Here is a 14,928-nt window from a genome sequence, read left to right on the forward strand (position 1 = left end):
GAGACATGATTAAACTGAAAGCAACTCTCATATGTTACAGCCATTGTAATGAGCCCCATCAGGTGGCAGCAGTTTTGGTCAGCCTCCGTGCATGGGTATCTGCTCACAAAGTACATCAGAGGATGCCTTGCTGGAAGGAAGTTGCTGTTTGAACTTCATGTCTGTGTGGTGGATGTGTTTCTGTGGGGTGTGCTGTGCGTGTTGCCAGGGCTAGGAATTCCCCCAGCGTCTCTTGCAAATGGCACGGGTCTAATTGCGACCACGTGGAGATCTCTTGGATGCCACGTTGGCGACGGATGTCTCCATCTGGCTGACCGCTCCCATTTCTTAAGCAGGTGAGCAGAAGAGCTTATTTATTGCATTTGTATCACACTTTTTTCTTCAAGAGGTACATGGCTCAGTTAATTCCTACAATAACCCTGTGAGGTATGATAAGAGGCTGTGCCTGGCCCAAGGTCACCCAGCGAGCTTCATAACAGAGTAGGGATTTGAACCCTGGTTTCCCAGGTCCTAGTCCGACACTCTAACCATTACACCACCTTGGCTTCCTAGAGTCCTTCTGTTAATGGGGCAGCTATATAAATCAAGTAGGTAAATAAATATGGGAAAAGCAAAATGTCGCTTAGAAAAGGATCTGAAATACTTTTCTTGAAGCTTGAATTTATTTCATTCTGGATTGTTTTATTTGGTGTTTTAATATGGTGTTAACTTCTTTGAGGTTTTTTTAAAAATATAAACTGGTATAGAAATGAAATCAATAATAATAACAACAAAAAACCTCACTGGGAAAAAATGGCACCTAGGCATTCTGTTGTGACCACCGTAACCTAGGTTTAAGGTGCTGCTTGGTGATTAGATTATATATCTGAGTTTCTAATACTGTGTGTTGCCTACTGTACACACATACATGTGTGTTGCACGAGAGGGCCCTTCACTCACCCCTTGATCTGCTTTCCCCTGCCAGAATACCAATATTTTTTGCACATGTAATGTTTGGCATATCAAGAGTTGTGCATTCACCACAATGCAGTTTGAAGCTTAGTTTTAAGGGCTGTTTCTCTCACCCCTTTCAGGATTATGGGAGCCAATGCAGAATTTCTTTTCCCTTTGCCACTCAGTAGCATCGGGCACCTGTGTTGGTCATGTGAGAGGCATTCAAGCTACATCACCTTAACACACACACACACACACACACACATGTTCCTGGGAGGGATGGGGGTGGCATGGGAAGGAGCAGTGGGATGGAGGCTATAGCTCTTGACTGTGGACCTCTGATATTACCAAGTGGCATGTGAAGGAGTTGCTGTTCCGTGTTGCTAAAGGTGACGTTAGAAAGAGTCCTAGGAGGACTTCTGTCTTGTCATCAAGAACCACCGGCCTCCTGTGGCAGGTTCAAAGTACATTGCGCATGTTCAACAAGGACAACGTAGCATGGGATTGACCCTGCAGTACTGCAAAAGGCGTCAGTTACACCGGTGACTACCCACACTCCTTGGCTGTATGTGCTCCTTGAGATTTGCTTTGCCCATGGACTAGGTAACTGATGTGAAACTAAACCCCTCAGATTTTAAGTGCTTGCTTCCGCAGCCTGAGAAGTGGCTGGGGAAATTTCACCAAAGCTGAGCAAGAGTGCCTTGAAGGGTGGGAATGCTTAATGCAGGGGCGGAGAGTAACTGTTCCAAGGCAAACCCCACAAAATGTGCATGCCTTGAGCATTGGGCCCTCAGTCAGGTGTTGAGTTGTGGGATAGGACTCTGCTTCACTCTACTTGGCTTGCTGCTTCCCTCAGCCCGTCTGCCTCCTTTCCTGTGTACATTCACTTGTCTCTTTCCATGATCGCTGACATGCCCCGCTAGGTTGCATCCTGCACTGCCCGTGGACTAAGCAGCTGTGTGCTGCTCTCTCTCGTTCTCTCACATACATGCACTCAAACACACTCACTATTCATTTGTGGCATATCCTGTTGCCATTGGAAACCTAAGAAAGAAGTGAATATTCCCTCCAACTCTCAGGCTTTTTCTCTCTCTCTCTCCACACCCCCCCCCCACTTTCCTCCTCTCCTTGCAGAAGACGAAGAGCTTAGCAATGAATCCGTTGAAGCTCCGATCCATCAAAGCACCAGATCGACGAGTCATGGACCGTTCCTAAATGTGATTAAATATCCTTTTCTTCCAAAGCTCAGAGGGAACACGGATTTACCTGACCCGGCTTCTTTGCAATTTGGCTTTCAAAGCACAGCATCTTGAGGTAAGAGAACCTTCTCATCCGGTCCCATTCTCCCTTCTCCTCCTCCGCGCAGAGGTGCACTGGAGGGAGGTCTTGCTCAACCTGTGCTTTGCTCGATAACAATTGCCTAGTTGAGGAACTGCTTCCCAGCCTCCCCCAGCCGCCCAGCGTGGAGCTTGCCGCTTGGAAATCGGCATGTGGGAGGGAACCCGATGCAGCGCTAGCTGCCTGTGATCCAGAGCTTTTCTTCTTCCTCCCCCCCAAAAAACATGCCTCTTTCTTGCCTTCTCTCCATTTCTCCACTCCTCACCCCCGCAGTGCACACACACAAACACACACACACACCTCTTTCCCCTTCTTGCTTTGTAAGAGGAGCAGCATTGTTTATGTATGACAGGCAAAGCGACGGCATGCAAGCTCAGAGCTGAGCTGCTTGCATTCTGAGGGGTGCAGCCGGCTGCAGAACGTACCTTTCATGCAGCACTTGCTTAAAGGGCCTTGACATTGCAGGAAGTGCTTGTCCCATCAAGGCATATGCAGGTGCTATTGCCCCCCCCCCTTTTGATCATAAGCTTGAACACGTGCTTGGGATCATCTGATGCTGGAGAGTGCTCTTCCTCCGGTTCCCATCATTCCAGCATGAACCTAAGTTGGGTTGAGCATCTCTGCGTGCAGGTCTCGCTCGTGTTCTCCCAATGCGCAGCTTAGCAGGGGAGGTGATAACAAAGAGAAGCACTGGCCATCTTGCAGCTGCTAGGCCCAGAGGGTGCAAGTTGCTGTAGTCAGATCTAAGCATCAGGACGTGCTTTAGCTCTCAGGTTAATATGGGGTTGGGATTTGCTGGGACATGCTTGGAGACAAGGGATGCTTGGAGAATTTCTGCCATAGCAATGCTTTTTCCATAATGGAGTATTTTGCTGCCACGTTGGGAGGAGATACTGTCCACTGGCCATTTCACTATGGAGGAAAGTCAGGAACTACCACCTTATGTGAGTCCTGGCTCAGTGGCACAACCTGGGTTTTCCATGCTGAAGGTCCATTTCAATCCCTGGCCGCCTCTAAGTAGTTGGGCTGGAGGTGTGTCTGCTTGAGATCCCAGGGAGCCAATGCCAATATGAGTAAATAACTCTGGGCTAGATGGACAAATAGTCTGGCCTGGCATAAGAGAGTGCCCAGTTTGCTTCCTATGAATTTTGGGTGTTTGTTATTTCCTCTAAAAGTATACCTCTCCCAGAGGGAACATGGAGTTCTTGGGACGATATGATCCATGGGCTATAGATAAAGATGTCTGTGCAGAATGCTAGCACATGGTGATCCCAACAAGTGATTTTTCAGGGTTTGTGCATTTTAAACCTTAAAAGGTTTTTATTAAGGGTGGTAACATGGTAAGATCTCTCACGCTTTGAAAGAATTGGGCATTTGGATGCATAGTGAAGCAGTCATAGCTGCTCTATATTGAGTCAAACCATTGGTCTATCTAGCCCACGCTGACCAATTGAGAAATTGAAACCACTACAAAGCAAAGCCTTGCTAGCTGAGTTCCTGAGGCCCACTAAGCTCGGACCTGGCTAAGGTGCTTTCAACAAGGTGTGGGCACCCATCCAAGCTATGCATGATTTAGACCTGGGAAAATACCTGACCACAGTTTCCTTTTTGAAATGACTCTATACGTAAAAGAATATTTCCTCCTCATAAGAGGAGATTCCTCTGTCCTCTCTATTGCTTGTTCACAGTGTAAACTGTTCTCTAAGCCACTGAAGACAGCTTTGCTGCAACTTGCAATCTGCCATTGTCTGAAAGTCCCAGCCCACACTCTTAAGTAGCTGGACTTCAATGGAAAATTCACCAGTGTCCTGAAGAATTGCCCATTTCGTATGTTCAGTTGTAGTAATTGCTTGCAATATTTTTTTTTCTTCCTGGGCAAATCACTGTGACTAATGCTCAGAGGAGGCCTGCGGGACTTTATAATTGACAAATAAAGGCATTCTTGATAGTTGGAGGCTGCATCTGGGTTTTAGCAGTAGGGCTTTGCACAGATCCTCTCGATTCTTAACTCTCTTCGCAAGAGGACCCTTCTGATAACAGAACCTTTATCCGGCTTCCTGAGGTGCGTTCTCCCAGCGGGTGGTAAGTACCTGGAAACGCTGATCTTGGAACAGTATCATACATGCAATGCGGGTGGAGGATGGCTGTTTTTATTATGGTGTTATAGGAAACCCCATGGTGCGAGGGATTGCGGTTTTTATCCTTCATAACTTCCCCTGTCAAGTTGTGAAAGCGATCTGTGACTTGAGCTGAATGACTAAGTCTGCGTATAGACAACCACATTTTCCTCCCCTGCCTCTATTGCTTCCCTTGTGTTGAATATTCAAATGTAAGCTCCTTGGGGGCAGAGACTGCCTTCTTGTGCCTCTGTAAAATACGATGCATGTGAATGTATAATAACAATAATTTGACAGATTGCAGCGGAACATGACACAGTCCTTGTAGGCCTTGTTCATGCTAGGCTTGCCTCAGAGCAGCAGGCCTCTTCTTGCGTGCATAGTCATCCAGTTGAATAATAACAATAATAACAATAATAACAATTTATTTATTTATTTATTTATTTATGTATTTATTTATTTATACCCCGCCCATCTGACTGGGTTTCCCGAGCCACTCTGGGCAGCTCCCAACAGAATATTAAAAATACGATAAAAGATCAAACATAAAAAACTTCCCTTTAGATGTCTTCTAAAAGTCAGATAGTTGTTTATTTCCTTGACATATGATGGTAGGGTGTTCCACAGGGTGGGCACCACTACCAAGAAGGCCCTCTGCCTGGTTCCCTGTAACCTCACTTCTCACAGTGAGGGAATTGCCATAAAGCCCTCGGAGCTGGACCTCAGCGTCTGGGCAGAATGATGGGGGTGGAGATGCTCCTTCAGGTATACTAAGGGCTTAAATATCTCTGGTCAACGAGCAGTTCTCTTCACACATCTGCTTCAGTCCACAGGAACCACACTTTTTAACAAGTCTACTCAGCCTGTGGTGAGGTAGCATCAATGCCCAAAGCTTCATTCCAACGGGATTGGCTTTTTGGCATGTGATTGCAAGCTCACGACCATTTTCTAAAAGCCAGCCCAGGAGTCCTGTACTATTTATTTATTTATTTAGTATACCACCTTCATCTAAAGATCACAGGGTTGTTTGCAACATATAAATACTATACGAACACAAGACAGCAGCAGCTGGCAGATAATGGAGGAGAGCCTAAGGTGTCCCATCCTGAAGTCTTAGGTTGGCCAGATACAAAAGAGGTCAGAGCTCCTGCACCTATAAAGGTTGTGCAGAAGAAGGAATTTCAACAGATGTGGCTCATTGTGCTGAAATCCCCTCTTTAAAACAACTGTTAAAAGTGCAGGAGCCCAGGCCCTCATTTTGTATCCAGCTACCCCTCTTAGAGGTCTTGTCATGTCACCTTCAACAAGGGCACAGGCTGTGTATGCACCTGTACAAATCAACAGGTGTGCACTCTTTCACGCCAGCACTTGTACATGCATGGAGATAGCTCATAGCTGCGTTTGGTGTAACAGCTGAACAAGCCAAGGAGTGTTTGTGCTTTTCAGCAGGAGGAAGGGGGAAAGAGAAGAGGTAGGTTGCTCAGCCTGTTGCCCGGTGCTAAATTTGACACTGGCCCTCTGCCTCACTTAGCTGCCAATTACTGTGGAATGCATTTGGGTTGCCAGGGTGTAATCTGGTGATGGGTGCCATATTGAAGTCTCAAGCGTGGTGGCTTTTCCACCACTTGGTTCCCCTCAGTCCTACAGAATGTCTCCCCACATCTAGAACCCTGCTTCATCCCTATAGCAAGTGAGGTGGATGAAATATCAGGGGGATGGGACTGAAGAGCCGTGGTTGCTCAATCTGGAAATGGAGCTTCAGATCCAATGTATCTGAGGGAGTGACATGGAGTTTCCTAATCTTTCCTTGGAAGTGATGTTTGCTGGGAAGCCTCCCATCCAGGCAGCTTGGCAGGCCAGGCTGCTCAGCAACAGAACTGTCTCATCTGCCTTTGGCCCGTTTCATGTTCTGTTCTTTGTTGCCGGCAAGGTGGAAGTTCACATCTCTCTGTGCTCTTTCTCCCCACTCTTCACCATTTCCTCCCACGCCAAGGTTAGGCAAACATCAGGCAGGAGTTGGAATCCCTGCCGCAGGTATGCAAGGCCTTAATTCGGCCTGTGAAGATGTGCACTCACCTTTTACCTGAGCCAATGCAGGGGGCACTGCCTTGCCTATAATGTTCAGCAACTGTTCTCTGCCAAAGGGACTTTTTCTTGAATGGGGAGTTGCGGCTTGGCCTGAGCTGCTGCTCTTTCATACCTCAAAAGCACATTTTGCCTCCCCGTTGTTAGTAAATGAGCCCTGAGTCACCATTCACTCTGCTGCTTCTGTTTATAACTGTGCTCCTCTTCCCCACTTCTTTCCTTCACTTTGGTGGTTAGTCATAGGCACACACACAACGCACTCACTCCCCTGAGTTGCTGCTCTCCGTTTTCAATGTTTATATAATGTGGAATAGATTTCCCACCCCTTTTTATCTAGAAGACCTTACCCCCCTCTTTCTATATACAGTCATCCCTCGGGTTACAGCCGCTTCAGGTTGTGTTTTTTCGGATTATGGACTGCCAAAACCCAGAAGTACTGGAATGGGTTACTTCTGGGTTTCGGCGGTCGCGCATGTGCAGAAGCGCTAAATCCCGCTTTGCGCATGCGCAGAAGCGCCAAATCACAACCCTGTGATTTGTGAACCTGCATCCCACACGGATCACGTTCGCAACCCAAGTGTCCACTGTACCTTATTCCAGTAGAGATAATAAATTCTAGCATCATTTCAAAAACTGTATCTCTGGATCTCTCTTTTTTTCAAATCATGGCTTTGTTCTGTTTCATGAGACTTCCTCAGCCCTGCAGGACACCGCTCTTCTAATGTTACCATGGTTATCTTTTTAAAATAACAATTATCTTCCCATTGGGACAAGCCTGGGACAAGAGTTGGCCCAACACTCTGAATCTGTCCAATAAATATGGATAGAGATGTGGCTCAAGCCGAGTTCTTAAAACAAATTCTTTGTATTGAGTCCTAACTCATACTTTAAGAATCAGTGTTGCTATCTATTATTAATACATGGATATGATCCATTTGCCAATTTTGGAAACCTTATCAAAACTTTAAACTATAGGTTTATTTTCCTATATACCCGAATGGGAAGGGGGAAGGGAACATCTGGCATAATTTATCATATATTGCACTTAGGACTTGATATGATTGGCTGCAGAGTGGCATTCCACTAGACTTGCCAATTAAAAGTTACCTAGTAGTTTTGGATCCTTGCTTGTGAACATATATTATTTACCAGTTATTTTTACCATGGAAACTTAACTTCCTAGCCATCAAAACTACTGACCTACATATTTCGTCTCCATCCTGAGTAACATCTGTTTCTTTATACTTTTATAAATACACCACAATGAAGAGAGAATAGGAATATGAAAATACTAAATGCATAGAGCCATAGATACGGAAATCATTTATCTGATTCAGTAAAAGTCTCTGATTAGCTGTAAATCAGTACATGTAAATTGTATTATCATCCAGTGTGGGTGAATTTTTATTGTTATTTTAAAAAGATAACCATGGTAACAGTAGAAGAGCGGGTGAAAATTTATGACTTCAATGGAAGTTTTTCTAGTCAGTGATTTAAATCAAGATTTCAATTAAAGTCATGGTTGCAGGCCCTGTTACTGTTGGGACTAAGCATTTCAGACAAAGCAAAGCTTTAAAAACCTTGCAGTTTTAAAATGGAAAAATTGATTGGAAATTTACATTCTAATAGTTGGGGTGCAGTGGGGAATCTTGATCTGCCTGCATATTTTGTGCAAACCAGCAGTTCAGGTTTTGAGAGACAGCTTTTCCAGAATTTAGTAGAGGAGAGTTTTCTGGGGAATATCACTGGCATCAAGGGTATTTCTAGGGAATTGTCCATGGGGCTTGAAACCCCTTCCTCCCCTTAAAAAAAAAAAATACAACACCCCTCCTGTTGGTCTTGGGCATTGCAAATCACAGTGCCAGTAAGACCCCAGCAGATTTATTTCTATTACTATTAAATCTATATCCTGCTTTTCCCCTCAAAGGAGCCCAGGGTGGCAAACACACAATTAAAATATTTGGCAACAAAGCAATTCCAATACAGTTGCAGTTGTGGGTGACAGCAGAGACAGATCCTGTTTGTGTCATTGTGGGTTTGTGTCCTTAGTCTAGCAACGCCCCTGATTGACATCAACACTTATGGCACTGAATATCACTGATGTGAAATATAGGAGTTGATATTTTGATATATTGTTAATAGGTCATATTTTCTGGCTCCCTTTCTTTCTTTCTTTCTTTCTTTCTTTCTTTCTTTCTTTCTTCTTGTATGAAAATATTAAAGATTTCCTGGTTAAGCATACCACACTCCAACCCCCTACCCCAAACTTTTGCAGACATCCCTGACACCCCAATCCTGTACATGATCATTCAGCCCTGCTAGATTCAATGGATCTGGCTGCCCATGTAAGCGTGCATATGATTACTGCTAAATCTGACATGAAGACAATAAACCACATCCATTCCTCCTTGTTCTAAAGATGAGATTTGTGATGGTTGGTGTTGTTTTCTTCTTGATTATAGGTTGTTCGATTGCTCAAATTATAGCCCCAATTGTCTTTATGATGAGGAATAAAATAGAATACAAAAGGAGCAGGTGCACTTGCTATTGAGAATGCATGAGCTTTGCGAGAGATCTATGGGGGAAAAGGGGGTGGGGGTGATATAGGATGTCGGAAGCCAAAATTTGCAGCCAACCCAAACACATACGGGAAATCCAAGTGCACAGAAACATAGGATGTGTTTATCATATGGGGGCATTGCAAGAAACAGCCAGCCAGGTATGAATGTCCTAGAAGCAACAGCTGTCACAACTGTGAGGGAGCTGAGGTCACACCCACACTATATACATTTAAAGCACTTTATGCCACTTTGAAAGCCATGGAGAATCTTGACAGTTGTAGTTTGTTAAGGGTGTTGACCTGAGAGAGGTGCAGTTCCCATTATCCTTAACAAACTACACTTCCCAGAATTCTCCATGACTGTTAACATGGTGTAATAGCATTTTAAATGTATGGTGGACTCAATACCACTCATAAAAGGAAGAGAGCACCAAGAACAGATGAAGCCTATGAGCTACACAGGCAGCTGAGGGTCCTTTTGGTGGTGAGGATCTTTGGTAAGATCACATGTGCAATGTTATAATAATAATAATTTATTATGTATACCCCACCCATCTGGCTGGGTTTCCCCAGCCACTCTGGGCGGCTTCCAACAAAAGATTAAAATACAATAACCTATTAAACATTAAAAGCTTCCCTAAACAGGGCTGCCTTCAGATGTCTTCTAAAAGTCTGGTAGTTGTTTTTCTCTTTGACATCTGGTGGTGTTAGAAACATGAAGAAAATACTGGGGGTTTTTGACTCTGTTAGGCTGGGTCTGCACCCAAACACGTTTTGTTTCATTTCACGTCTTGCTGCTCTGAAATAATCTTTCCCTCCAGGGGTTGGATTCTTAACAGTTTTATTGCTGGGCTGGGTGGGCAGAAAGCAGGAATAGGGGCATACTTCATAATGGATCCTGTCCACGCTCATTGCCCTACCCATCTTTTACGGAATATAGGGAACAGGATGCATTACAAAACCGCTGGTGCTTGGAAGGGTCATCTTTCCTAATGTCTACAAACGATGTTAGACCCTTAATCTCCCTTTTATTATTGCTTAAAACTGCATTTGTTACCTACTTTGTGACAAATTCCAGAGGTGTAGTCATGCTAGTCTGTAGCAGCAAAATCAACGAAGGGTCTGGGGGCACTTTAATGGCTGACAAATTTACCGTGGCATAAGCATTCATGGGACAGGACCCGCTTCATTGGCTGCCAGCCTTCGTGTAGCTTTTCGGCTTAAAAACCAAAACAAAATACAGACTATTGTGAAATGCTCAGGCCAGACTTTCCCATCCTCGGTGCCGTCCGGGATGGCCTGTGATTGTGGATGGTGGGAGACTCCAGTAACATCCTGAGTGTCCCAGGTTAGAAAAGACTGGCTTAGATGGTGAAAAGAACAGGAAGTAGACTTTCTGGGTGGATGGCTTGGACCACCTTAGATGACATCAAAAGAGGATTGGACAAATGGATGAATGTTAAGGCTATCAGTGGCTGCGGGATGTGGTGGTACTTCTTCTGCATACCAGTTGCTGGAAAACATGGAGGAGGGAGGACAATTCCTTTGTGCTCAGGTCCTGCTTGCCAGTTCCCCTTCCCAGCAATTGGTTGGTCACTGTGAGAATGGGATGTTTGGACTAGTTGGGCCATTGGTCTGAGCTAGCAGGCTCTTCTTATTTGCTTCTGGTTGCTTCTAAAGACTGCTAAAGAAAATGTACAAATGGCTAAAAGCTGCTCATGAGTTTCTATCCATGGCTATTTATTTGGTCACAAAAACTGCATATTATAATTGAACATCTGGTGTGTGTGTGTGAGTGTGTGTGTGTGTGTGTGAGAGAGAGAGAGGCCTGTCATTTTATGGGACATTAGCGTGCACATCCTTGCTGAGATATCCTAGCAGAAATCCTTTCTCCCTGCCAACCCACTGCCTTTCCTCATCAATAACAGTTGCCCACACAATCTCTCTCTAAAATATATATGAGATGTAATGTGGCGCACATATTGTATTCGCACTGTACACTGGGTTAACATTGAGGCTGCAACCCTCAGTCCCCACTGGGCATAGTAAGGGCTTACTTCAAACTTAAACAGACTGTGTGTGCTGTTAGTCAATTTAATAGGGTAGATTAATCACAGAATAAAAGGTGCTCATTCCCCAATTAAAGGCAACACCTTTAAAAATATTGCCCATTTTAAATATAATTAACTAATAAAAACTGCACACAGCAGGTGCCATCTTCGAAGAGACACACCACCTTCTTTTGCTCTCCTGTTTCAACAGCACAGTTCCCTTCTTTTCTAAGATGGGGCCTGCTGTGATACATGCAGGCATCATCTAAAAGGAAATGATGCTTTTCTTCTCCAGAACTACTGTCAGTCTTCCTGTGCTAACAGCACTGAGTAGGTATGGAGATGGCATTTTTTAAGCTTGGGTTTCACTGGCAATTACCCAAGGTTAACCACAGTCAATGTGTTTTATCTGAGGATATAAAGAAACAAATTCACAATCAACTGAAGCCTGGGATGAATGTGATTAGAAATGGCGACCTGCAAAGACCCATCCCTTCCAAGCCAGTCCCCACTCCACTGTCGCCATCTCCCAATTGTCAGCTCCCCAAATTTCCACTCCTCTAGCTGTCATTCAGTGTTCCCTTAAATCCATTTTCCCACTTCACTTAACATCCCAATCTGCAAATGATCTCCTCTCCACTCCTTTCTAGACACAAGCTCCAAACATGGTTTATTACATCATTTTCTAATGAAGCAGATTTAAATAGATTTAACCAGTGAACATTCCAACCCTATATGTGCATCTTCAGAATTGCATTCCGCTATTGTCCCTGGGGCTCAACCCCAGGTAACTGTATATAGCAGGGAACTGTCTGGTTTTGTTGGACCCAAGCTCTTGTCAGCTCCAGCTAGCATAGTTGGTGGTCAAGGAGATGTTAGTTTAAATCCAACAACGTATGAAAGATCACATATTCCTCACCCTGGTGTAGTGGACTGCAGCTTCAACTTCATAGGAATGATCAGCTATGGTATCTTCAACCGAGTGAGGGGTACACTTTCCCAGTGCCAGTTTATTGCACAACTAAAATGGGCTCTCTGCAATCCCTGCTGTGTCAGTTTTCCACATCAGGTCAACATGAGCTTCCTTGGGGAGCTGCCATGCAAATGTTGTTGTTGTTGTTTTGCTGTCAGAGTGCTTTTTAGAGTGAAAGTTCTCCTTCCCGTGCAAGTAATTTTGCTTTCTCTTAATGCTTCACTAATGCTAGTCGTATCGAGCCATATCTCCATCCTTGCATAGCAGAAGAGGCAGGGATAACTCAGTGAATCATCTGGGAACATTTAATGCGATGGCACTGATGAAGCTAAAGACGTGCAAATGGAGCCACTGTCCAAGCGGGAGATGGCTGGGAGTCCTGCGTTTGTCACGCTGAGCATTCCAAGGAAGGTTGGGATCTGTATCATGAATATTCTTGTTTCCAAGGGAGTAACTAGGTTGGCTTTTCTTTTTAATTGTTAGGAGCATTAGCGGTGGTAATTACATAGACTCTGAAGGGGTTGGGGGGGGAGAAGGGGAGGAAGGAGGAAAAGGCAGCTGTCCCAGCAGGTCTAAGGAAGCAGAACAGGAGGTGATGCCGTTTGGAGGTTTCCGTGAAGGGCAACAGTGGCCCTGTTATTCCGATTGACTCCGGAGGGCCCTTCTGAGCCATTCTTCCTCGGAAAGGTCAGCAGAGTACAGAAGGCCAATTAAAGATTTTGGTTTGTTGAATCTCTGCCAGTGGCTTGGAAAATGCCTGCGATGAATTAAAGCAGCTGAATATCTTAACCGATAACAATAGGTAGCAATTATTTTCTCACTTCTTTACAATTTCTTGCAGCTTGTTTGCTTCTGCTCCCTCGTACCCACACCCCTCCCACTCACGGCCTCATTTGCTCTGTCTCTTTATCTCTTTGTCTCTGCTTCCTCTCCCAACACCTCCCCCACCCCATTTCTCTCTGCCTTCATTACTCCTACACCCCCGTTGCCCCCCACACATAAAGCCCCTTCTTCTCCCCACGGAGGAGAGAATGCAACATTTCACCCAATTTGCAGTGTGCTATGTCACACACTTCAAGGCTACACAACCAACACCCACATGCCCTCCCAACCTGTCTGTCTCGTCTCGGTCCTTGGCATGGTAGCAAATGCCATTGCTCAGTTTACCATACAGTTTACCATACACCCTGTGTTATCCTTGAATGAGAAGGGACATCTTACAGAAGAGAGCAAAGACTGGTACTCCGCTGCACCAGAGGGCAGGATGTCAGGGCTGGAGTCAGATGCAGGTCAACACAGAGAAGCAGAGCCAGTTGTCAGTGATGTGAACGCTTAATTCAGCAAAATGGCACACAATTTAGCAATGCTTCCCAACTGGAGAAAGAGTTCTGCAAAGAGATGGTGAGGTAAAATGAGCAAAGAGAGATGCAAGCAGAAAGAAAGACAATTCATATTAGAAAAGTGAGTTATTTGTTCCAGGTTGGGATTAAAGGTGGGCTTCTTCCAAAGCTAAAAAGGCTGCTTTGTAGGCACTCTCAAAGAAGCCCTCAGCATGGCAGCATGTAGGATTGTACCCAGATAGCAGACAGTTTGTCACTCTTACGGCCTTTAGAAGTCTTGGAGTTGCTTGTTGAGCCTGAATCTAGGTGTGCACTGAAGCAATTGGATGAACACGGAAGCACAGATTGAGGTTTGGGCACCATCCGCCTGCTCACCTATATCCCCCGATGTGTGAAATATCTCACAATTGCAGAAATAAATCTTTCAAATAGAAAATGTTCACTGCCCATGAATGGTAACGCAGCAGCACCTACAGTTTTGTTTCTTGTACGTTGTTGCTTTGTCCATCCAGGATTCTGCATTTTCCACAGCTTAAAACTGAAATAAAAAAGATGCCATAACAGGAGAAGCTGTTATTTCATGGCCTTTTGAGCATCACGGTTGTGTACAAATCTGTTTAATTTGCCTAGGTTTATTTTTAAACCGGTGCTTTTGCTCTGCTTGTAGAGAATCCCTGAACACACCATTGTCTGCACTGGACTTTTCTCTGTGATATGGGCTGTTTTAGCAGTAGGTGGGTTGTTGAGAACTGCCTGGCCTTTTTATGTTGGTGGATGGGGTGGAGGCGAAGCTGTAGCAAGGCTTGTAAATAACACGAATGGCGGGAGGAGGACAATGGCTCCTGCAAGCCAGGACTGAGGCAACTGTTATCTTTCAAGACACTGTTTGTTTGCAAATAGAAAGGGAGCTTGTGGCTTTCCATTCTGGAAACAGAGTGAGGATTCAGTGGGAAGGCATGGGTGGGATTATGAGCTGTTTCTGCAGCCATGTAGCCTGCCAGGAGCACAAAGGGAAGCCTGGTACGGTTCCCCATCACCACCACTAAATGCTTGTTGGTGGAAATGAGCCGAGTTTGGAGCAGACGAGGGAGAAACGCGATGCTATCCATGGAGCCGGCTTCAGGAACTGAAGGAACTCCACAAGGGAGGTGATATGATGCGATGGATGAGAAAGGGGTGAGAAATAGAAAGGAAGAGAGTTACAATGAAGCCGAGGGGAGTGTGAAACACCAAGTGCGAGAGAGGTGGAAGGGGAAAGGGGAGAAGAAAACCAGACCAGTCTAATACCAAGGAAGGAAGGAAGGGAGTGGATGAGAGTGGGTTGTTGAGAGATGTGGAATAGGGAGGAGATGAGAAGAAATGGGCGAGAGGTGATGGACAGAGAGAGGCAATATGCCTCTAAATCCCAGTTGCTGGGAATCACAAGTTGAGAGTGCTCTGTTGCTGCCAGGTCCTGCTTTTGGGCTTCCACTAGGCATCTGGTTGGTCACTGTGAGGATCCTTGGCTAGAAGGGCCTTTAGTCTGATCTTC

General features: G+C 45.1%; 1 protein-coding gene across 4 annotated transcripts in view; it reads left to right on the top strand.

Annotated features, from left to right (window-relative positions):
* ELFN2 (extracellular leucine rich repeat and fibronectin type III domain containing 2) overlaps nt 1–14,928 on the top strand; it is a 139,444-nt gene that overhangs the window by 45,867 nt on the left and 78,649 nt on the right. For all 4 annotated transcript variants that reach the window (XM_082241415.1, XM_082241414.1, XM_082241416.1 and 1 more), the window contains one exon: nt 2,068–2,247. The gene's annotated coding sequence lies outside the window, so the exon portion shown is untranslated. The remainder of the gene's footprint in view (nt 1–2,067; nt 2,248–14,928) is intronic.

Source organism: Podarcis vaucheri, assembly GCF_965113315.1.
Source record: "Podarcis vaucheri genome assembly, chromosome: 10".
In the NCBI taxonomy this organism is placed as follows: Eukaryota; Metazoa; Chordata; class Lepidosauria; order Squamata; family Lacertidae; genus Podarcis; species Podarcis vaucheri.